Source organism: Pristiophorus japonicus, chromosome 9 (assembly GCF_044704955.1).
Source record: "Pristiophorus japonicus isolate sPriJap1 chromosome 9, sPriJap1.hap1, whole genome shotgun sequence".
In the NCBI taxonomy this organism is placed as follows: Eukaryota; Metazoa; Chordata; class Chondrichthyes; family Pristiophoridae; genus Pristiophorus; species Pristiophorus japonicus.
In genome coordinates, this window is record NC_091985.1 from 219,483,199 (window position 1) to 219,507,413 (window position 24,215).

The following is a 24,215-nucleotide window of genomic DNA, read 5'->3' on the forward strand; positions in this document are numbered from 1 at the left end:
GGTGAAGAAGTTTCTCCTTATCTCAGTCCTAAATGGCTTACCCCTTATCCTTAGACTGTGACCCCTGGTTCTGGACTTCCCCAACATTGGGAACATTCTTCCTGCATCCAACCTGTCCAAACCCATCAGAATTTTAAACGTTTCTATGAGGTCCCCTCTCACTCTTCTGAACTCCAGTGAATACAAGCCCAGTTGATCCAGTCTTTCTTGATAGGTCAGTCCCACCATCCCGGGAATCAGTCTGGTGAATCTTCGCTGCACTCCCTCAATAGCAAGAATGTCCTTCCTCAAGTTAGGAGACCAAAACTGTACACAATACTCCAGGTGTGGCCTCACCAAGGCCCTGTACAACTGTAGCAACACCTCCCTGCCCCTCTACTCAAATCCCCTCGCTATGAAGGCCAACATGCCATTTGCTTTCTTAACCGCCTGCTGTACCTGCATGCCAACCTTCAATGACTGATGTACCATGACACCCAGGTCTCGTTGCACCTTCCCTTTTCCTAATCTGTCACCATTCAGATAATAGTCTGTCTCTCTGTTTTTACCACCAAAGTGGATAACCTCACATTTATCCACATTATACTTCATCTGCCACGCATTTGCCCACTCACCTAACCTATCCAAGTCACTCTGTAGCCTCATAGCATCCTCCTCGCAGCTCACACTGCCACCCAACTTAGTGTCATCCGCAAATTTGGAGATACTACATTCAATCCCCTCGTCTAAATCATTAATGTACAATGTAAACAGCTGGGGCCCCAGCACAGAACCCTGCGGTACCCCACTAGTCACTGCCTGCCATTCCGAAAAGTACCCATTTACTCCTACTCTTTGCTTCCTGTCTGACAACCAGTTCTCAATCCACGTCAGCACACTACCCCCAATCCCATGTGCTTTAACTTTGCACATTAATCTCCTGTGTGGGACCTTGTCGAAAGCCTTCTGAAAGTCCAAATATACCACATCAACTGGTACTCATTTATGTTCGGATGTCATTCCTATCCACTCCATCTGGGACCCTTATAATTTTGTACACAATTAAGCCTACCCTCAGCCACCACTCTTCCAAAGAAAACAACACCAGCCCACCCAAACTTTCTTCATAGCTCAAATTCTTCAGTCCAGTTAACATCCTCGTAAATCTCCTTTGTACCCTCTCCAGTGCAATCACATCGTTCTGGGGACTGGGAGAAATTTAGAACTCAGCAGAGGAGGACAAAGGGTTTGATTAGGGCAGGGAAAATGGAGTACGAGAAGAAGCTTGCAGGGAACATTAAGGCGGATTGCAAAAGTTTCTATAGGTATGTAAAGAGAAAAAGGTTAGTAAGACAAACGTAGGTCCCCTGCAATCAGAATCAGGGGAAGTCATAACGGGGAACAAAGAAATGGCAGACCAATTGAACAAGTACTTTGGTTCAGTATTCACTAAGGAGGACACAAACAACCTTCCGGATATAAAAGTGGTCAGAGGGTCTATTAAGGAGGAGGAACTGAGGGAAATCTTTATTAGTCGGGAAATTGTGTTGGGGAAATTGATGGGATTGAAGGCCGATAAATCCCCAGGGCCTGATGGACTGCATCCCAGAGTACTTAAGGAGGTGGCCTTGGAAATAGCGGATGCATTGACAGTCATTTTCCAACATTCCATTGACTCTGGATCAGTTCCTATCGAGTGGAGGGTAGCCAATGTAACCCCACTTTTTAAAAAAGGAGGGAGAGAGAAAGCAGGGAATTATAGACCGGTCAGCCTGACCTCAGTAGTGGGTAAAATGATGGAATCAATTATTAAGGATGTCATAGCAGCGCATTTGGAAAATGGTGACATGATAGGTCCAAGTCAGCATGGATTTGTGAAAGGGAGATCATGCTTGACAAATCTTCTGGAATTTTTTGAGGATGTTTCCAATAAAGTGGACAAAGGAGTACCAGTTGATGTGGTATATTTGGACTTTCAGAAGGCTTTCGACAAGGTCCCACACAGGAGATTAATGTGCAAAGTTAAAGCACATGGGATTGGGGGTAGTGTGCTGACGTGGATTGAGAACTGGTTGTCAGACAGGAAGCAAAGAGTAGGAGTAAATGGGTACTTTTCGGAATGGCAGGCAGTGACTAGTGGGGTACCGCAGGGTTCTGTGCTGGGGCCCCAGCTGTTTACATTGTACATTAATGATTTAGACGAGGGGATTAAATGTAGTATCTCCAAATTTGCGGATGACACTAAGTTGGGTGGCAGTGTGAGCTGCGAGGAGAATGCTATGAGGCTACAGAGTGACTTGGATAGGTTAGGTGAGTGGGCAAATGCGTGGCAGATGAAGTATAATGTGGATAAATGTGAGGTTATCCACTTTGGTGGTAAAAACAGAGAGACAGACTATTATCTGAATGGTGACAGATTAGGAAAAGGGAAGGTGCAACGAGACCTGGGTGTCATGGTACATCAGTCATTGAAGGTTGGCATGCAGGTACAGCAGGCGGTTAAGAAAGCAAATGGCATGTTGGCCTTCATAGCGAGGGGATTTGAGTACAGGGGCAGGGAGGTGTTGCTACAGTTGTACAGGGCCTTGGTGAGGCCACACCTGGAGTATTGTGTACAGTTTTGGTCTCCTAACTTGAGGAAGGACATACTTGCTATTGAGGGAGTGCAGCGAAGGTTCACCAGACTGATTCCCGGGATGGTGGGACTGACCTATCAAGAAAGACTGGATCAACTGGGCTTGTATTCACTGGAGTTCAGAAGAGTGAGAGGGGACCTCATAGAAACGTTTAAAATTCTGACGGGTTTGGACAGGTTGGATGCAGGAAGAATGTTCCCAATGTTGGGGAAGTCCAGAACCAGGGGTCACAGTCTAAGGATAAGGGGTAAGCCATTTAGGACCGAGATAAGGAGAAACTTCTTCACCCAGAGAGTGGTGAACCTGTGGAATTCTCTACCACAGGAAGTAGTTGAGGCCAATTCACTAAATATATTCAAAAGGGAGTTAGATGAAGTCCTTACTACTCGGGGGATCAAGGGGTATGGCGTGAAAGCAGGAAGTGGGTACTGAAGTTTCATGTTCAGCCATGAACTCATTGAATGGCGGTGCAGGCTAGAAGGGCTGAATGGCCTGCTCCTGCACCTATTTTCTATGTTTCTATGTTTCTATGTTCCTGTAATGTGGGGACCAGAACTGTGCAAGTACTCTACCTAACCGTGGCCTAACTTGTATTTTACACAGTCTGAGCATAACCTCCAGAATCTGGAACTTACTACCTGAAAGAGTGCTGGAGACAGAAACCCTCATTGCATTTACAAAATTACTTGGATATGCATTTGAAGTGTCATAACCTACAGGGCTACGGACCAAGAGCTGCAAAGTGGGATTAGGCTGGATAGCTCTTTTTCAGCCACACAGACACGATGGGCCAAATGGCCTCTTTCTGTGTTGTAAACTGCTATGATTCCATGACACCAATCTCCTCGTGTCTGATATAAACCAACCCCACAGTCACTGACACCAATCTCCTCGTGTCTGATATAAACCAACCCCACAGTCACTGACACCAATCTCCTCCTGTCTGATATAAACCAACCCCACAGTCACTGACATCAATCTCCTCCTGTCTGATATAAACCAACCCCACAGTCACTGACACCAATCTCCTCCTGTCTGATATAAACCAACCCCACAGTCACTGACACCAATCTCCTCCTGTCTGATATAAACCAACCCCACAGTCACTGACACCAATCTCCTCCTGTCTGATATAAACCAACCCCACAGTCACTGACACCAATCTCCTCCTGTCTGATATAAACCAACCCCACAGTGATTGACACCAATCTCCTCCTGTCTGATATAAACCAACCCCACAGTCACTGACACCAATCTCCTCCTGTCTGATATAAACCAACCCCACAGTCACTGACACCAATCTCCTCCTGTCTGATATAAACCAACCCCACAGTCACTGACACCAATCTCCTCCTGTCTGATATAAACCAACCCCACAGTCACTGACACCAATCTCCTCCTGTCTGATATAAACCAACCCCACAGTCACTGACACCAATCTCCTCCTGTCTGATATAAACCAACCCCACAGTCACTGACACCAATCTCCTCCTGTCTGATATAAACCAACCCCACAGTCACTGACACCAATCTCCTCCTGTCTGATATAAACCAACCCCACAGTGATTGACACCAATCTCCTCCTGTCTGATATAAACCAACCCCACAGTCACTGACACCAATCTCCTCCTGTCTGATATAAACCAACCCCACAGTCACTGACACCAATCTCCTCTTGTCTGATATAAACCAACCATCATCATAAAAGTCAGTCTCTTGGAGTTGAGGATGACTTGCTTCCACATTAAAAATTAGATCTCAGTTGTCTGTTAAGTCCAATGCGGGAGCTCCAGTCTCTGTCGCAGGTTGGTCAGACGGTGGTCGAAAGTACGTTGGTTGAAGTGTCGGTTTGTTGCAGTACATGGGTTGTTGTTTGCTCCTTCCGCCGTATGCGCTTGGTCTCTGCTTACTCCTGGTGATGAGACTCAAAGTGTTCAATGCCCTCACGGACTATTCTCTTCCATTTTCAGTGATCTTGTGCCAGGGATTCCCAGGTGTCGGTGGGGATGTTGAACTTCTTCAAAGAAGCCTTGAGGGTGTCCTTGAAGCGTTTCCTTTGCCCCCCTGGGGCTCGCTTGCCGTGTCGAAGCTCCAAGTAGAGTGCTTGCTTTGGGAGTCTCGTATCGGGCATATGGACAATGTGGCCCGTCCATTGTAGCTGATCGAGCGTGGTCAATGCTTCAATGCTGAGGATGTTGGCCTGCGTGAGGATATTGATGCACCTATCCTAGCAATGTATTTGCAGGACCTTTCACAGGCAACGCTGATGGTATTTCTCCAGTGCTTTGATGTGCCTACTGTATAGTCCATGTCAGAGAAGCACATATGAGGGCAGGTATCACTACTGCTTTGTAGACCATGAGCTTTGTGCCGCTTTTAAGGTTCTGGTCTTCAAACACTCTATTCCTTAGGCGACCAAAGGCTGCACTGGCACACTGAAGGTGGTATTGGACCTAGTTATCAAAATCTGTCCTTGTTGACAGTAGGCTCCCGAGGTATGAAAAATGGTCCTAATTGTTCAAGACCTCAGCATGGATTTTGATAATTGGGGGAGGAGGGGGATGGGGGTGATAGTGCTGTGTGGCGGGAGCAGGTTGATAGAGCACCTTTGTTTTACGGATGTTTAGTGTAAGGCCTATGCTCTCAGTCGCTACGGTGAAAGTGTTGATGATGGTTTGGAGCCTGTCCTCCAAGTGAATGCAGATACAAGCGTCATCTGCATATTGTAATTCGAGGACAGAGGATGGCACGACCTTGGATCTGGTCTGAAGGTGATGGAAGTTGAACAGTTTCCCGTTTGTTCTATAGATGATCTCCACTTCAGCAGGAAGCTTACTGATGGTGAGAAGTGGCTTTGCAGCAAGGAAGATCGACAAGAGCGTCGGTGCAATGACACAGCCTTGCTTCACCCCGGTTCGGACATGAACTGTGTCCGTGGTGGATCCATTGGTCAGGATCATGGCTTGCATGTTATCATAAAGCAAGCGGAGGATGGTGACAAATTTTTGAGACAGCCAAATTTGTAGAGTACACTCGATAATCCCTCACAGTTGACCATGTCAAAGGCCTTGGTCAGGTCAAAGAAGGATGAACCAACCCCACAGTCTTGACACCAATATCCTCCCATGTGATATAAACCAACCCTCGTCACTGACACCAAGTGGACTGGGAAAATATGTTAAAGGGTAAGACTGTAGAAACGCAGTGGCAAACATTTAAGGAGATATTTCATAACTTCTCAGCAAAGATTTATTCAAGTGAGAAATAAAGATGCTAAGAGAAGGATGAACCATCCCTGGCTAACTAAGGAAGTAAAGGATGGTATCAAATTGGAAAAAAAAGGCATATAATGTTGCGAAGGACAGTGGAAGGCCAGAGGATTGGGAAATTTTTATAAACCAGCAAAGGACGACTAAAAATATGATAAAGACAGAGAAGGTAGCATATGAGAGCAAACTAGCAAGAAATATAAAAACAGAGAGTAAGAGCTTCTACAGGTATATAAAAAGGAAACGAGTAGCTAAAGTAAATGTTGGTCCCTTAGAGGACGAGACTGGAGAATTAATAATTGGGAACTTGGAAATGGCAGATTTTAAACAAATATTTTGTATCAGTCTTTACGGTAGAGGACACCAAAAAAATCCCAACAGTTGATAATCAAGGCACTATTGCAGTGGGGGGGGCAGGGGGCGGGAGAGCGGGGAGGAATAACTTAAAACAAACACTATCACTAGAGATAAGGTACTAAGCAAACTAATGGGACTAAAGGTGGATAAGTCCCCTGGACCTGATGACATGCATCCTAGGATTTTAAACGAAGTGGCTGCAGATAGTGGCTGCATTGGTTGTAATCTACCAAAATTCCCTGAATTCTGGAGAGGTCCCAGCGGACTGGAAAAGTGCAAATATAACACCCTTATTCAAGAAAGGAGGGAGTCAGAAGGCAGGAAACTATAGACCAGTTAGCCTACCATCTGTCATTGGGAAAATACTGGAGTCCATCATTAAGGAAGTAGTAGCAGGACATTTAGAAAATCATAAAGCAGTCACGCAGTCAGCATGGTTTTATGAAAGGGAAATCATTTTTGACAAATTTGCTGGAGTTGTTTGGGGATGTAACAAGCAGAGTAGATAAAGGGGAACCAGTTGATGTCGTATATTTGCATTTCCAGAAAGCATTCGATAAGGTGCCACACAAAAGGTTACTGCACAAGTTAAAAGCTCACGGGGCTGGGGGTAACATATTAGCGTAAATAGAGGATTGGCTAACTAACAAAAAGTTGGGATAAATGGGTCATTCTCAGATTGGCAAACTGTAACTAGTGGGGTGCCGCAGGGATCAGTGCTGGGGCCTCAACTATTTACAATTTATATTAATGACTTGGATGAAGGAACCGAGTGTAATGCAGCCAAATTTGCTGGTGATACAAAGATAGGTGGGAAAGCAAGTTGTGAGGAGGACGCAAAGAATCTACAAAGGGATATAGATAGGCTCAGTGAGTGGGCAAAAATCTGGCAGATGGACTATAATTTGGTAAAATGTCAGGTTACCTCCTTTGGTAGGAAAACTAAAAAAGCAAATTATTTAAATGGAACAATTACAAAATGCTGTAGTACAGAGGGATGTGGGGGTTCTTGTACATGAAACTCAAAAGGTTAGCAGGAAGTAATCAGGAAGGCAAATGGAATGCTGGCCTTTATTGCAAGGGGGATGGAGTGTAAAAGTAGGGAAGTCCTGCTACAAAACTGTACAGGGCGTTGGTAAGACCACACCTGGAGTACTGCACACTGGTTTGGTCTGGACTTGTCTACATTCCTGTGCCGAGGGGATTGCTACACCAGACGGGAAGGGCAATATTTGGGGACACTGATTCCCCACCAATTCCCATTGCCCTTCTTTCTGGTGGATAATGGAGGGGCCACTGTGTGTAATGTGCAAGTCAGTAAGAATTGTTAACAAGCTCTTTGTAATTGGAGATTTTATTCAGTGGAAACTTTCACACACTATTGTAGATTTTGAACCAAAGATCAATTGAGGATTAAAGTAAAAGTTCATAATTTTATTGCACACTAAATTTCTGTTGAGAGTCGCTGAATTAAGGGGAAAGATAACACACAGCGTTTCTTAAAATGGACACTGCAAACCCGAGAACACCATCAGCAATATATCCAGAATATTAAAGTCCAGCCCAGTTATAGGGTTATCAGCAGAAACAAACCCCAAATGTCAGAATGGACATGGTTCAGTCGAGATGTGATTAACAGCAGCAATAACAGCAGATTCCAACCCCTGCAGTCACTTGTGAACTCGCTGGTGTGTCAGCAGGTTGTATGACCGAGCGAATCGCTTCCCACACTCAGAGCAGGTGAACGGCCTCTCTCCAGTGTGAACTCGCTGATGTGTCAGCAGGGTGGATGACTGAGTGAATCGCTTCCCACACTCAGAGCAGGTGAACGGCCTCTCCCCAGTGTGAAATTGCTGGTGTCTCATCAGGTTGGATGACTGAGTGAATCCCTTCCCACACTCAGAGCAGGTGAATGGCCTCTCCCCAGTGTGAACTCGCTGGTGAGCTACAAGCTGGGATGAACAAATGAATCCCTTTCCACACTCAGAGCAGGTGAATGGTCTCTCCCCAGTGTGAACTCGCTGGTGTTTCAGCAGGTCGCATGACTGAGTGAATCCCTTCCCACACTCAGAGCAGGTGAACGGCCTCTCCCCAGTGTGAACTCGCTGATGAGTTACAAGGTGCGATGATGTAATGAATCCCTTTCCACATTCAGAGCAGGTGAATGGCCTCTCCCTAGTGTGAACTCGCTGGTGAGTTACAAGGTTGGATGAATCAGTGAAACCCTTCCCACACTCAGAGCAGGTGAATGGCCTCTCCCCAGTGTGAACTCGCTGGTGAGTTACAAGTTGGGATGACCGAGTGAATCCTTTCCCACACACAAGGCAGGTGAACGGCCTCTCCCCTGTGTAATTGCGTCGATGAATTTCCAGCTCAGACGGTGATCTGAATACCTTCTCACAATCACCACATTTCCACGGTTTCTCCATGGTGCGAGTATCCTTGTGACTCTCCATGGTTGGACAATCAGTTGAAGCCTCGCCCACACACACAACACATTTACAGTTTCTCCGTGGTTTGAATGGTGCGATGTTTTTTCAGGCTGTGTAACTGGCTAAAGCTCTTTCCACAGACAGTGCACTGGAACATTCACTCGAGTGTGTTAGTCTCGATACTTTTCCAGTCACACAGATATTTGAAATCTATTCCCACAGACAGAACAGACAAGCATTTCTCCTTCCACTTTCAAAGCCCGATGATATTCAGGTCCTGATGAAACGATTGACTCCGTCAGATCTTGACACGATGTATGGTCTGAAAATCTCCCCTCCTGTAAAAGGAGATAACAAAACTCATCACTGTCAGTACAAGACAGAAATTCAAAATAGACAAATCTAGTTTCCATGGAACTTTCTTTCCTCTCTTGTTCTTCCAAAGCTGTAAATCCCTGTCCCACACATTGATCCTCCTGCTGTGCTGAAATCCAAACCCATCACACATTTCGGAAGGAAAAGGAGGTGGGCTAGCACTGTTAATAAAGGATGGGATCAGTGCGTTACTGAGAAACGATATTGGCTCAGAGGATCAAGATGTTGAAACAGTTTGGGTGGAGATAAGGAATAATAAGGGGAAAAAGTTGCCGGTGTGCTTAGTGCATAGGCCCCCTAACAGTAGCTGCACTGTTGGACGGAGTATAAATCAAGAAATAATGGAAGCTTGTAATAAAGGAATGGCAATAATTATGGGTGATTTTAACCTTCATATTGATTGGACGAAGCAAATTGGTCAGGGAAGCCTTGAGGAAGAGTGAATCCAGGATAGTTTCCTTGAACAGTACATTGCGGAACCAACCAGGGAGTGAGCTATCTTAGAACTAGTACTGTGTAATGAGGCAGGATTAATAAATGACCTTGTAGTAAAAGATTCTCGAGGAATGAGTGACCATAATATGTTGAATTTCAAATTCAGTTGGAGGGTGAGAAAGTTGGTTCTCAAACCAGGGTCCGAAGCTTAAATAAAGGGGACTACAAAGGTATGAGAGCAGAGTTGGCTAAAGTGGACTAGGAAAATAGACTAAAGAATGGGACGATTGATGAGCTATGGCAGACATTTAAGGAGATATTTCATAACTCGCAACTAAAATATATCCCAATGAGAAGGAAAGACTGCAAGAAAAGGGATAACCATCCATGGCTAACTAAACAAATAAGGGATGGTATTAAAATGGAGAACAGGGAAATGGCAGCGACGTTGAACAAATATTTTGTATCAGTCTTCACGCTAGAAGACACTAAATACATCCCAATAGTGGATAATCAAAGGACTATAGGTAGGGAGGAACTTAATACAATCACCATTACTAATGAAGTAGTATTAAGTAAAATAATGGGACGAAAGGTGGACAAGTCCCTTGGACCTGACGCCTTACATCCTGGGGTCTTAAGAGAAGTGGCTCCAGAGATAGTGGATGCATTGGTTGTAATCTACCAAAATTCCCTGGATTCTGCCGCGGTCCCAGCAGATTGGAAAACCACAAATGTAACACCCCTATTTAAAAAAGGAGGCAGACAAAAGCAAGAAACTATAGACCAGTTAGCCTAAGATCTGTCATTGGGAAAATGCTGGAGTCCATCGTTAAGGAAGCAGTAGCAGGACATTTGGAAAAGCAAGATTCAATCAAGCAGAGTCAACATGGTTTTATGAAAGGGAAATCATGTTTGACAAATTTGCTGGAGTTCTTTGAGGATATAACGAGCAGGGTGGATAAGGGGGAACCAGTGGATGTGGTGTATTTGGATTTCTAGAAGGCATTCGATAAGGTGCCATATAAAAGGTTACTGCACAAGATAAAAGCTCATGGGGTTGGGGGCAATATCTTAGCATGGATAGAGGATTGGCTAACTGACAGAAAACGGAGTCAGGATAAATGGGTCATTTTCCGATTGGCAAACAGTAACTAGTGGGGTGCCGCAGGGATCAGTGCTAGGCCCCAACTATTTACAATCTATATTAATGACTTGGATGAAGGGACCGAGTGTAATATAGCCAAGTTGCTGATGATACAAAGATGGGTGGATCAGCAAATTGTGAAGCGGACACAAAAATCTGCAAAGGGATATAGACAGGCTAAGTGAGTGGGCAAAAATTTGGCAGATGGAGTATAATGTGGGAAAATGTGAGGTTATCCACTTTGGCAGAAATAATAGAAAAGCAAATTATAATTTAAATGGAGAAAAATTGCAAAATGCTGCAGTACAGAGAAACCTGGAGTTCCTTGTGCATAAAACATAAAAAGATAGTATGAAGGTACAGCAAGTAACCAGGAAGGCAAATGGAATGTTGATGTTTATTGCAAGTGGGATAGAGTATGAAAGCAAAGAAGTCCTGCACCAAGTGTACAGAGTATTGGTGAGGCCACACCTGGAGTACTGCTTGGAGGCTGTTCATAGAAGGTTCACTACATTAATTCCAGAGATGAGGCATTTGAATTATGAACATAGGTTGAGCCTATACACATTGGAGTTTAGAAGAATGAGGGGTGATCTTATTGAAACATATAAGATAATGAGGGGGCTTGACAAGGCGGATGCAGAGAGGATGTTTCCACTCACAGGGGAAACTAAAACTAGGGGACATAGTCTCAGAATAAGGGGCCGCCTATTTAAAACTGAGATGAGGTGGCGTTTATTCTCTCAGAGGGTTGTAAATCTGTGGAATTCTGTGCCCCAGAGAGCTGTGGAGGCTGGGTCATTGAATATATTTAAGGTGGAGATAGACATATTTTTGAGCGATAAGGGAGTAAAGGGTTATGGAGAGCAGGCAGGGAAGTGGAGTTGAGTCCATCATCAGATCAGCCATGATCTTATTGAACGGCAGAGCAGGCTCGAGGGGCCAAATGGTCTACACCTGCTCCTATTTCTTATATTCTGGAGTGTTTCTCCTCCACTACCAGTTTTCACCACCAATTCTGGCTGTGTTCAGTTCTACACTCACTGGACCCCCTCCCCTCCCCTGAAGGTGCTGACTCTGGCTGGGTTCAGTTCTACACTCACTGGTTCCCCTTCCCTGAAGGTGCTGACTCTGGCTGGGATCCTGAAACCCCGCCGACACATTGTTCTTTCACAAAGATGGCCACGCATGCGCTCTACTGCTCGGTGAATCACGATGGCGGCGCAGAAACCTGCAGCTGTCCTTTACAAAGATGGCGACCGTCAGTTTGGGCCTGTTACCGCGAAAACGCCCCAGAGCTGCAAATTCGAGACCTGTTGTTTCTTAGTCCGGGTTGGCGACCTGCAGCAGGTGTTTATAAAGCCCACCTGTCGAGCACGTTGCTCCCCTTATCCCGCTGATTCAAATTCGACTCCAAACTACATGTCAGACCTTCGCCCGCTCACAGCCCGCGTCCCCGCTGATCAAAGTCACACTGCGCATGCTCCACATACAGCCCACGCCTGCGCACTGGGCTTCCCCCAGTGAGACGACCTCCTGACGTAACAGAAAAGCGGCGATGTTTAAAATAGAAAAGCAACCTGGCATTTGTTGATTTTATAATAAAATGCTAAAACGGAGAATGGTATCATGAAAATAAATTGACTGCTGCAAACTTTTCATGAATTAATCGCGGTTTTTAAAGGTCTCTCCACAGTTGCCAGGGGCGACGCGTCAGGTTCGCCAGCCGCCGAGCACAGACGCCGGAGGTGGGGTTTGCCAGGGGCGACAGCGAGGCTGGGCCGGGGGACAACGTCGTCGCGGGAGAGAGGCGCAACTGTGGGTTCCGCTGGTGGGCGGGGCCACAGGGGGAGGGGCTACAGGAGGAGAGGTTACAGGGGGAGTGGGATAGAAGGGAGGGATTACAGGAGGAGTGGTTACAGGGGGAGGGGGATAGAGGGGAGGGGTTACAGGGGAAGGGGTTTCAGGGCCGGGCTATAGGGGGAGGGGCTACAGGAGGAGCTACAGGGGGAGGGGGATAGAGGGGGAGGGGTGACAGGGATGCAACTCCTTGTTAATACCATCCCCTTCAGTCCCAACCCCGCCCCCATTTCGAGCCCAGTATAGCATGGTGCTGACCGACCTGGGGAGGCCTCACAGTTTCACTTCTGGTCTGTGCTGAGTTAAGGGGCGAAGGCCGCAATTAGCAGAGACCGGTTGGGCCGAATGGCCTGTTTCTGTGCTGTGCCATGTTGTGAGAGGGCGGGTAAATGGAGCTGAGGGCGTGCTCTGATTGCGGGATCTTTCTATGCTTGCAATCAGAACAATAAAAAGCGGAACAGATCGAGGCCGCGGGCTATAGGAGGGATCGGAGGTCCCGTCCCACTCCTGCCTCCGCCTGGCAGAAAGGTCATCACCCCTGACCAAACAAAGGTTTGCCCGCTTGGGTCACCCTGACCCCGCCCCCTCAGCCCAGCAAGACAGCAACGCACGTACTGGCGGAGGGGAAGGAGAGGGTACGCCTGGAACCTGTCCACACAGCGCTCGCAGGGAAGGCCCAGCCTCCATCCCCGACCCAGTGCTGAATTAACCTGATCTTGGCTAGTATGCAGGAATAGGGACATGATTGGAGCTTGATATCCCTGCGCTGGGGGGCAGGGGTTTGAAAATCAGCCAGGATCGCAGCTCCTTCTCGCTATCCAACGGTCGAATAATTCAAGAGCAGGGAGGTTATGCTTGAACTGTGTAAAACACTAGTTAAGCCACAGCTAGAATACTGCGATCAGTTCTGGTCACCACATTACAGGAAAGATGTGATTGCACTGGAGAGGGTACAGAGGAGATTTAAGCGGACGTTGCCTGGACTGGAGAATTTTAGCTATGAGGAATGATTGGATAGGCTGGGTTTGCTTCCTTTGTAACAAAGGAGGCTGAGAGGAGACTTTTCTGCGGTGTATAAAATTAAGAGGGGCCTCGATAGAGTGAATAGGATGGAGCTATTTCCCTTAGCAGAGGGGTCAACAACCATTCGGCATAGATTTACAGTAATTGGTATGAGGGTTAGAGGGGATTTGCAGGGAAATTTCTTCAACCAGCAGTTGGAGGGGGTCTGGAACTCACTGCCTGAAAGGGTGGTAGAGGCAGAAACCCTCACCACATTTAAAAAATGCTTGGATGTGCACTTGAAGTCCCGTAACCTACAGGGCTACGGACCAAGAGTTGAAAAATGACATTTAGCTGAATAGCTCTTTGTCGGCCTGCGTGGACACGATGTAGCAAAATGAATTCCTTCTATGTTGTAAATTTCTATGATTCTATGACCCTTGAGGGGGTAAGCGTGAATGGACCATTTGCATAGAGCCTGCACGCGGGAGAGACAGTGTTTAGGGTTGGTTGTGAAGCCCCTCACAGCAGAATAGCTCATCAGCAAAACCTTACATCTCAGTGTGGGAGTCATTGTCTCGATAAGGAGATCTTGGAGCATTATTGGAGAACACCGGGAGTTAGTTGAAGGAAGACATTTATTGCTGACTCCTCTGTGACACCAGTCTCTATCTGATCTTTTACAGATATCAGGCTCGATGTCACTCCCGTTTCCTTGTGCCCAGCCCAGGCTCACAGCCAGTAGAGGGTTCCCCCAACATCTGGGGTGAGTTCACCTCAGTCACCAAGTAAGTAAATACCGACACACTCCCCAGGGACTCCCTGTAAAGACCAACACACTCCACAGGAACTCCCTGGAAATACTGACACACTCCCAGGGACTCCCTGTGATACTTACACACTCCCCGGGGACACCCTGCAAAAACTGGCACATTCCCAGGGACCCACTGAAAATACCGACATACCCCTTGGGACCCCGTGTAAACACAGACACTCCCATGGACCCCCTGTTTATACAGACACACTTGTGGGGACCTCCTGTAAAAACTGACACACTCCCCGGGGACCCCTTGTAAACACTGACACACTCCCAGGGAACCCCTGTAAATACAGACACACGATTGGCGGTCCTTGTAAATATGGGCTCACTCACTTGGATCCCCTGTTATTACTGACCCACTCCTGGGTTCTCGCTGTAAACACTGACACACTGCCGGGAACTCCCACTAAAAACCGACACACTCCCGGGGATCCCCTGTAAATACAGACAAACTCCCTGGGACACCCCTTGTAGACACTGATACATTCCTTGGGGATCCCCTGTATTGGTCCAAGTCAGCATGGATTTATGAAAAGGAAATCATGCTTGACAAATCTTCTAGAATTTTTTGAGGATGTAACTAGTAAAGTGGACAAGGGAGAACCAGTGGATGTAGTGTATTTGGACTTTCAAAAGGCTTTTGACAAGTTCCCACACAACAGATTAGTATGCAAAATTAAGGCACATGCTATTGGGGGTAATGTATTGATGTGGATAGAGAACTGGTTGGCAGACAGGAAGCAAAGAGTAGGAATAAATGGGTCCTTTTCAGAATGGCAGACAGTGACTAGTGGGGTGCCACAGGGTTCAGTGCTGGGACCCCAGCTATTTACAATATACATTAAAGATTTAGACAAAGGAATTGAATGTAATATCTCCAGGTTTGCAGATGTCACTAAGCTGGGTGGCACTGCGGGCTTCGAGGAGGATGCTATGAGGCTGCAGGGGGACTTGGACAGGTTAGGTGAATGGGCAAATGCATGGCAGATGCAGTATAACGTAGATTGTGAGGTTATCCACTTTGGTTGCAAAAACAGGAAGGCAGATTATTATCGTAATGGTGACAGATTAGTAAAAGGGGAGGTGCAATGAGATCTGGGTGTCATGGTACATCAATCATTGAAGGTAGGCATGCAGGTGCAGCAGGCAGTAAAGAAGGAAAATGGCATACTGACCTTCATAGCGAGGGGATTTGAGTATAGGAGCTAGGAGGTCTTACTGCAGTTGTACAGGGCCTTGGTGAGACCACACCTTGAGTATTGTGTGCAGTTTTGGTCTCCTAATCTGAGGAAGGACATTCTTGCTATTGAGGGAGTGCAGCGAAGGTTCACCAGACTGATTCCCGGGATGGCAGGACTGACATAGAAGAAAGTCTGGATTGACTAGGCTTATATTCACTGGAATTTAGAAGAATGAGAGGGGATCTCATAGAAACTTATAACATTCTGATGGGATTGGACATGTTAGTTGCAGGAAGAATATTCCCAATGTTGGGGAAGTCCAGAACCAGAGGTCACAGTCTAAGGATAAGGGATAAGCCATTTCGGACCAAGGTGAGGAGAAACTTCTTCACTCAGAGAATTGTGAACCTGTGGAATTCTCTACCACGGAATGTTGTTGAGGCCAGTTCATTAGATATATTCCCTTTCATAAATCCATGCTGACTTGGACCGATCCTGTCACTACTTTCCAAATGCGCTGCTATTACATCTTTAATGATTGATTCCAACAATTTTCCCCGCCACCGATGTCATGCTAACTGGTCTAAAGTTCCCTGTTTTCTCTCCCTCCTTTTTTAAAAAGTGGGGTTACATTAGCTACCCTCCAATCCATTGGAACTGCTCCAGAGTCTATAGAATGTTGAAAATGACCACCAATGCATCCACTATTTCTAGGGCCACTTCTTTAAATACTCTGGGATGCAGACTATCAGGCCCTGGGGATTTATCAGTCTGACGCACTCTCGGGGATCCCCTGTAAATATTGACACACTTTCGGGGACCACCTTTTAATACTGACATACTCCCAGGGATCCAATCATTTGACAGCGAGCATTCCTTACCGGAAAAACATCGACTTTTCCTGATCAGGTGATCTAGCCATTCCTCCAAGATCAATAAGCTTCTTGAAACGTTCAGGTTAAGCATTTGATGATTTATTGAGCGTACAGATCATGCAGTAGCTCTTCAAAATACACTCAAAAAATGGGGCTTACAAACACACCCAATGGTCAGGAGCTCAAAGGCATTACAGTTCTGGGCTCAGTATTCAGACCCTACAAACCCTTGTAATCCAAATCCTCGTTCTCATCTGCCACTTTCTAAGCTGCAGGTTTCCTTGTCCAAATGTCCATCACTGGAAGCTACAACTGTCCTGACCATGTTGTGCTCACCTCTGCAGGTCTCCACCTTTGGCTTTCCACTTCCTCCGGAATAAAACTCCATATCAGGAGAATCTCACTGGACCCGCCCCTTACCAACTTTGGTTAATAAAGCTGGTGCCCTTACTTATTTACACTGGGCTCATGAGCTCGGTATAACTCCTTTACATCATCGTCTTATCCAACTAATTCTTCCCACTCTAGAGAAACCCTAATTAAAATGATGATATCTACCCAGAGGTTCTCCTTTTGCCAGGACTATCTGTTGCCCTTGCACCCATTATCAGCGCTGATAGCTCCCTGAAGCTCAGAAGCCTCTGCACAATGGTAGGTCTTTCCTGATATTCCCTCATTGAGCAGGAGGTCACCTCATGTTGAAACAGGCCAGAGCTAGATGGTCAGTCTCAGTTCAGCAATCCAGTGGTCACTACTTAAAAATGTGATGGTATTTCCCACAGCAAATGCTCAAAGCTCCCACGCCCTTGCAGTGTGAAGAGGAATCAATCGCGATACAAGAATAGCACACGTCTAGTTGGAGATTAACCCTTTGCTGAGCGTTTTCTTGGGTTAAACAAGGCGACGGTCAGGCAGAGCCAGAATTGTGCGAGACTGTCACACACATGGAGACGGGATCACGGGCACTGGCTGACACGCTCGGTCACTTTCATTCTGGCGGAGAGCCCACATCCGAGCAGTCAACATCCTCCGGTTTCAAATCAAACTCCTTGTTCGAACATTGTCCCTGAAACATCTTCTTCAGCTGCATCGCAGACAGGATAAAGGATGAGTGTTGGAGCAAGGATGGGAGAGAGCGAGACATAGAGAGAGCGAGACAGAGAGGAAACGAGACAGAGAGAGCGAGACAGAGAGAGAGAGAGAGACAGACAGACAGACAGAGAGAGAGAGCGAGACAGACAGAGAGAGAGAGAGGGAGACAGACAGAGAGAGAGAGCGAGACAGAGAGAGCAAGACAGAGAAAGAGAGAGAGAGAGAGTGAGACAGAGAGAGCGAGACAAAGAGACAGAGAGAGAGAGACAGAGACAATGTGAGAGAGACAGGCAGTCAATGAGAGACGGAGACAATGAGAGAGAGAGTGAGTCAATGAGAAAGGGAGAAAGACAGAGATATAATCAGTGACTAAAGGCTAACAAGTCCCTTGGACCTGATGCCTTACATGCTAGGGTCTTTAGAGAAGTGGCTGCAGAGATAGTGGATGTATTGGTTGTAATCTACCAAAATTCCATGGATTCTGCCGCAGTCCCAGCAGATTGGAAAACTGCAAATGTAACGCCTCTATTTAAAAAAGGAGACAGAAAAAAAGCAGGAAACTATAGACCAGTTAGCCTAACATCCGTCGTTGGGAAAATGCTGGAGTCCATTATTAAGGAAGCAGTAGCGGGACATTTGGAAAAGTATAATTCAATCAAGCAGAGTCAGCATGGTTTTATGAAAGGGAAATCATGTTTGATAAATTTGCTGGAGTTCTTTGAGGATGTAACGAGCAGGGTGGATAAGGGGAAACCAGTGGATGTGATGTATTTGGATTTCCAGAAGGCATTCGATAAGGTGCCACATAAAAGTTTACTGCACAAGAAAAAAGCTCACAGGGTTGGGGGTAATATATTCGCATTGATAGACGATTGGTTAACTATCAGAAAACAGAATCGGGATAAATGGGTCATTTTCTGGTTGGCAAGCAGTGACAAGTGGGGTGCCGCAGGGATCGGTGCTGAGTCCTCAACTATTTACAATCTATATTAATAACTTTGATGAAGGGACCGAGTATAATGTAGCCAAGTTTGCTGATGATAAAAAGATGGGTGGGAAAGCAAATTGTGAGGAGGACACAAAAAATTTGTAAAGGGATATAGACAGGCTAAGTGATTGGGCAAAAATTTGGCAGATGGAGTATAACATGAGAACATGTGAGGTTATCCACTTTGGCAGAAATAATAGAAAAGCAAATTATAATTTAAATGGAGAAAATTGCAAAGTGCTGCAGTACAGAGAGACCTGGGGGTCCTTGTGCATGAAACACAAAACGTTAGTTTGATGGTACAGCAAGTAATCAGGGAGGCAAATGGAATGTTGGCCTTTATTGCAAGGGAATAAAAGCAGAGAAGTCCTGCTACAACTGTACAGGGTATTGGTGAGGCCACACCTGGAGTATTGCGTACAGTTTTGGCCTCCGTATTTAAGGAAGGATATACTTGTATTGGAAGCTGTTCAGAGAAGGTTCACTAGGTTGATTCCGGAGATGAAGGTTTGACTTATCAGGATAGGTTGAGTAGGTTGAGACTATACACATTGGAGTTCAGAAGAATGAGAAGTGATCTTATTGAAACATAAGATAATGAGGGGGCTCGACAAGGTGGGTGCAGAGAGGATCTTCCCACATAAGGGAAACTAAAACTAGGGGACATAGTCTTAGAATAAGGGGCTGCCCATTTAAATCTGAGATGAGGAGAAATTTTCTCTCTCAGAGGGTTGTAAATCTGTGGAATTCTCTGCCCCAGAGAGCTGTGGAGGCTGGGCCATTGAATAAATTTAAGGTGGAGATTGACAGATATTATAGCGATAAGGGAAGAAAGGGATATGGGGAGCGGGCAGGGAAGTGGAGCTGAGTCCATGATCAGATCAGCCATGATCTTATTAAATGGTGGAGCAGGCTCGAGGGGCCAAGTAGCCTACTCTTGCTCCTATTTCTTGTGTTTCTTGTACCTGGTTCGAGGGGCTAAAGGCATCATCCTGTCCCTATCAAACAGGGTCAATAGGCTGAATGAGCTACTGCTGATCTCATGTTACAAGCTCGATGGGCTGAATGGTCTTGGTTTCTTCCTGTGTGGCACATGGGAGTGGCTGAATGGCTGACTCCTGTTCCCATAACACTGCTTCGAGGAGCTGATTGGCGTGCTCCTCTTCCTATGTGTCAGGCTCAGGGGATGCATGGCTTTCTCCTGTTTTTTTATTTGTTCACGGGATGTGGGCGTCGCTGGCAAGGTCAGCATTTATTGCCGATCACTAATTGCCCTTGAGAAGATGGTGGTGAGCCACCTTCTTGAACCGCAGCAGTCTGTGTGGTGATTGTACTCCCACAGTGCTGTTAGGGAGGGAGTTCCAGGATTTTGACCCAGCAACAATGAAGGAATGGCGATATGCTTCCAAATCAGGATGGTGTGTGACTTGGAGGGGAACATGGAGCTGTGCTCAGGCATTCTTTGCGTATCGATGTTTTAACCAATTTCTTATCAAAAGTTAATTGGGCCAGTGTCTATATATGGTCTTCAACAAAATCACCTTGTTTAATTGGTTCTCGTGGTCAAAATACCATTGGCATTCAAAACCAGAGCTAGCATGTGGCCACTCCTGTCTCCAGTAATTTCCTTATCAATGCCTGCTTGTCCATGTTATCTTGTTTATAAATTCGTTCATCTCCTCAGAACCTGTCTTATTTATGCTCCTGTATTCAAACTGTTAGCTTTGATGAAGCTGACTCCAATTAATACTTTGTTATTATAATAATGTGACCTTGGCTCTCAGCTTGTGTTAGTTTGTTATTTGAACCTAGTTAAAACTGAGTTCTGCATACATTCAAGAAGCGCCTAACATTCCAATGCCCACAGATAATCATGGGTAAGATTAATTTGGTCAATGACTAAAAATTTAATATTTATTTATGAATCTCTAATACCAATGTTTTGTACAATTCCAAGGTCCCTTTGTTCCTCGACACTTCTCAGTATCCTACCATTTGATGTATATTCCCTTTCCTTGTTAGCCCTCCCCAAATGCGTTACCTCACACTTCTCTGGATTAAATTCCATTTGCCACTGTTCTGCCCACCTGCCCAGTTGATTGATATCTTCTTGCTGTCCACAGCTTTCTTCTTCATTATCAACCACACAGCCGATTTTAGTGTCATCTGCAAACTTCTTAATCATACCCCCTATATTCAAGTCTAGATCATTGATGAAGATCACAAAAAGCAAGGATCCTAGTACTGAGCCCTGCAGAACCCCACTAGAAACATCCTTCCAGTCGCAAAAACATCCATCAACCATTACCCTTTGCTCCCTGCCTCTGAGCCAATTTTGGATCCAATTTGCCACTTTGCCCTGGATTCCATGGGCTTTTACTGTTGTGACCAGTCTGCCATGTGGGACCTTTTTAAAAGCTTTGCTAAAATCCATATACACTATATCATACGCTTTACCTTCATCGGCACTCCTGGTGACCTCCTCAAAAAATTCAATCAAGCTAGTCAGACACGACTTCCCCTTAACAAATCCATGCTGACTGTCCTTGATTAATCCGTGTCTTTCTAAGTGAAGATTTATCCCGTCCCTCAGGATTTTGCTGGGTTAAAAACCCCGCCATTGAAAGACCACATTAGTGAATTGAACAGGATTTACTGTGATTGCACTGAGCACTGAACCATGTTCATTCTGGCAGTTATGGTTTGTTTCTACTGATCTTAATAACCCCAATAACTGGACTGGTGATTAATATTCTGTATAAATGTTGAATGTGTTCCAAATACATAGTGCGTTTAATATTTGATTTCTCCATGATAAGAGGAGACTAATTGATGTTCTGTTACCAACTGTTACATTTTGGGCCTTTTCTTACTCTAGATTATTTCAGTTCTCCTCTCGTTCGCCTTCAACCATATCAAATCCCAAGCCTGTTCTGTTTGAGAACACGGCTTGTAGGAGACATAGTCTGAACTGTTATGTCTCACTTTACACTCATCTGAAATTACTTTGAACTACCCCTTTATAGTACCTTCTTGTATCAGATTTGAAATCTGTTATTATCTGTATCATTTAACACTTTTTGTATCCGGATTTGTAAAAGTTCTCCACACATATTGCATGTAATTGCCTTTGAAATGTATGATATTTGTCATTCTCATTACTAATTTTGATGGTTTCGTTGGTTTAATCTCTTGTTACTAACATACATTGCACTATTTCTTTAAACATGATAATTGGTTCAAACATTTCCTTTATCAGGTCTTTGGCTCAATTGAGCCCTGTCAATAATCTTTGGTTGGGGATAGGATTAGTGTTTAGTGGCTGGGGTTAAGGATGGGTTTTGAGGCTGGTGTCAGAAGCTGGGGTTCGGGTTACAATGTTAGGCTTATGAGATAGTGATTAGAATTACAAACCACTATTAACAACGCCCGTGTCACTAGATGCCTCCTTTTTCATTTGTTGTTTTTTAACCTCATACAGGTAAAGCGCAAAACAACCTTATGAATTGTTCATTCAAGGAATCTTCGTTCTGGCCTGAGTCCGATCTGCTGCCTTTTTTCACACCTCTACATTTCCCACAGAAAAGACATCAGGGACAGGAGGGGAAATAATGTTTTATAGAATCCAGAATTGTCTGTTCTGAATTTCTATCCTGTATTTAAAGTAACAACTTTTGTAACCACCATTTCCAGGGTATTAGAAGGGGAGGATCTGCAGCAGGGAAGCTCAAAACAAACATTACGTCAAAATTTGACAGATTCAACCTGAAGAATCAATAGTGTAAATGTGGGGACTGGATCCGGATTCGGTTGCCCGTCTGAGGTGATAACATATCAGGGAGAGGCCGTTTATCAGCTGAGTGTGGAAAGAGATTCACTCGCTCATCTCACCAAATGACACTCTGGCATGTTCATAATGGGCAGAATCCATTCACTGCTCTGTACGTGGAAAACGATGAAATCGACTACACCCATTTACTGACACACCAACAGAGTCACACCGGGAAGAGACCGTTTAGATATTTCACATGTGGAAAGGTAGTCACTCCGTTGTCCCAACTGTTTACACTCCAGATTATCCACATTGAGAACATTTGCTTTAAATGTGAGAAAAACTTTCAAAGTTCAAAGCAGCTGATGCACGATCACCGCACTGATACTGGAGAGAAGCTGTTTCAATACCCACTGTATGGAAATAAATTCACCCCACCTGCTGAGACGCTAGTGGCTGTAGGGGTTATTAATCACATCCAGAACTGACCCGTGGCAGAGTGCCCGTTCATTTGGGGTTTTTTGTGTATGATTTATTAGTTTTCACTCAATCAGATCACAGAAAATCAATCCCCATTCACTAACTGGGGTTTTCAATGGCGGGACTGTGACCCAGCATAGCCCGCGGGGGAGAATGTACCCTATTCGCACTGCACAGGCACAGGACCAGGTGGTTTTTGGAGCATGCACAGTGTCACTTTGATCAGAGCTGGACGAAGAATGGAAACGGGAAGAGCCGGAGACGCAGGTGAGTAGCTCACACGGCGGGTATGCTTCATGAAGACCTGTATAGGCCGCAAACCCTGACGAAGAACTTCCAGGTCCCGCGTTAGCAGCTCCGGGGATTTATTCCTGGTGACAGGCCCAGGCTGACGGCCGCCAGCTTTGTAAAGCACAGCGGAAGGTTTCTGCACCACCATCGTGATGCACTGAGTAGCAGAGCGCATATGCGGCCATGTTTGTACAGGGACCATTAGTAGGCAGGGCTTCAGCGTCCCAGTGAATGTGGAACTGAACCGAGCCACCGTTCGGGGAGGAAAGAGAAGGAAACCAGTGAGTATAGAACTGAAATTCACTGCCACTTCTCTTCCAGTTACTTCACTGCCACTTCTCTTCTAGTTGCTTAGTGTAATTTCAGGGGTGGACAGTGAGGGGAACCAGTGAGTGTAGAACTGAACCCAGCCAGAGTCAGCATCTTCAGGGGTGGAGAGTTAGGGGAACCAGTGATTGTAGAACTGAACCCAGCCAGAGTCAATACCTTCACGGGAGGAGAGGGAGGGGATTCAGTTAGTGCAGAATTGAACCCAGCCAAGGTCAGCATCTCCGGGGGTGGGGGGGACCAGTGAATGTGGAAATGAACCCAGCCAGAGTCAGCACCTTCACGGGAGGAGAGGGAAACCAGTGAGTGCAGAATTGAACCCAGCCAGAGTAAGCATTTCCAGGGGAGAGAGGGAGGGGAACCAGTGAGTGTAGAACTGCACCCAGCCAGAGTCAGCAATTTCAGGGGTGGACAGTGAGGGGAACCAGTGAGTGTAGAACGGAACCCAGCCAGAGTCAGCATCTTCAGGGGTGGAGAGTTAGGGGAACCAGTGATTGTAGCACTGAACCCAACCAGACTTGGTGCAGGATAAACAGTCTTGAGCTGTGCGATGTGTTTGGATTTCAGCACAGGGCGGAGGGGCAATGTGTGGGATGGTGATTTACAGGTTTAGAGAAACAGGAAAGAATGATACATAGAAATTAGAATGGTCTGTTCTGAATTTCTGTCCTTTACTTACAGTGATGAGTTTTGTCATCTCCTTTTACAAGGTATTAGAAGGGAAGATTTACAGACGGGAAACTCAAACAAAACATCACGTCAAGATCTGACAGATTCTCTCGATTCCTCAGGACCTGAATTTCATCGGCCTTTGACTGTGGAAGGAGAATTGTTTGTTCTGTCTGTGGGAAAAGATTTCAAACATCATTGTGACTGGAAAAGCATTGCTACGCACAT

General features: G+C 45.7%; 1 long non-coding RNA gene and 1 pseudogene across 1 annotated transcript in view; one reads left to right on the forward strand and one right to left on the reverse strand.

Annotated features, from left to right (window-relative positions):
* LOC139273742 (uncharacterized) overlaps positions 1–5,165 on the forward strand; it is a 34,322-nt gene extending 29,157 nt beyond the window's left edge. The window contains exon 5 of the long non-coding RNA XR_011595333.1: positions 4,586–5,165. This is a non-coding gene — a long non-coding RNA (uncharacterized lncRNA). The remainder of the gene's footprint in view (positions 1–4,585) is intronic.
* Positions 5,166–7,579: 2,414 nt separating this feature from the next.
* LOC139274145 (zinc finger protein 721-like) overlaps positions 7,580–24,215 on the reverse strand; it is a 127,035-nt pseudogene continuing 110,399 nt past the window's right edge.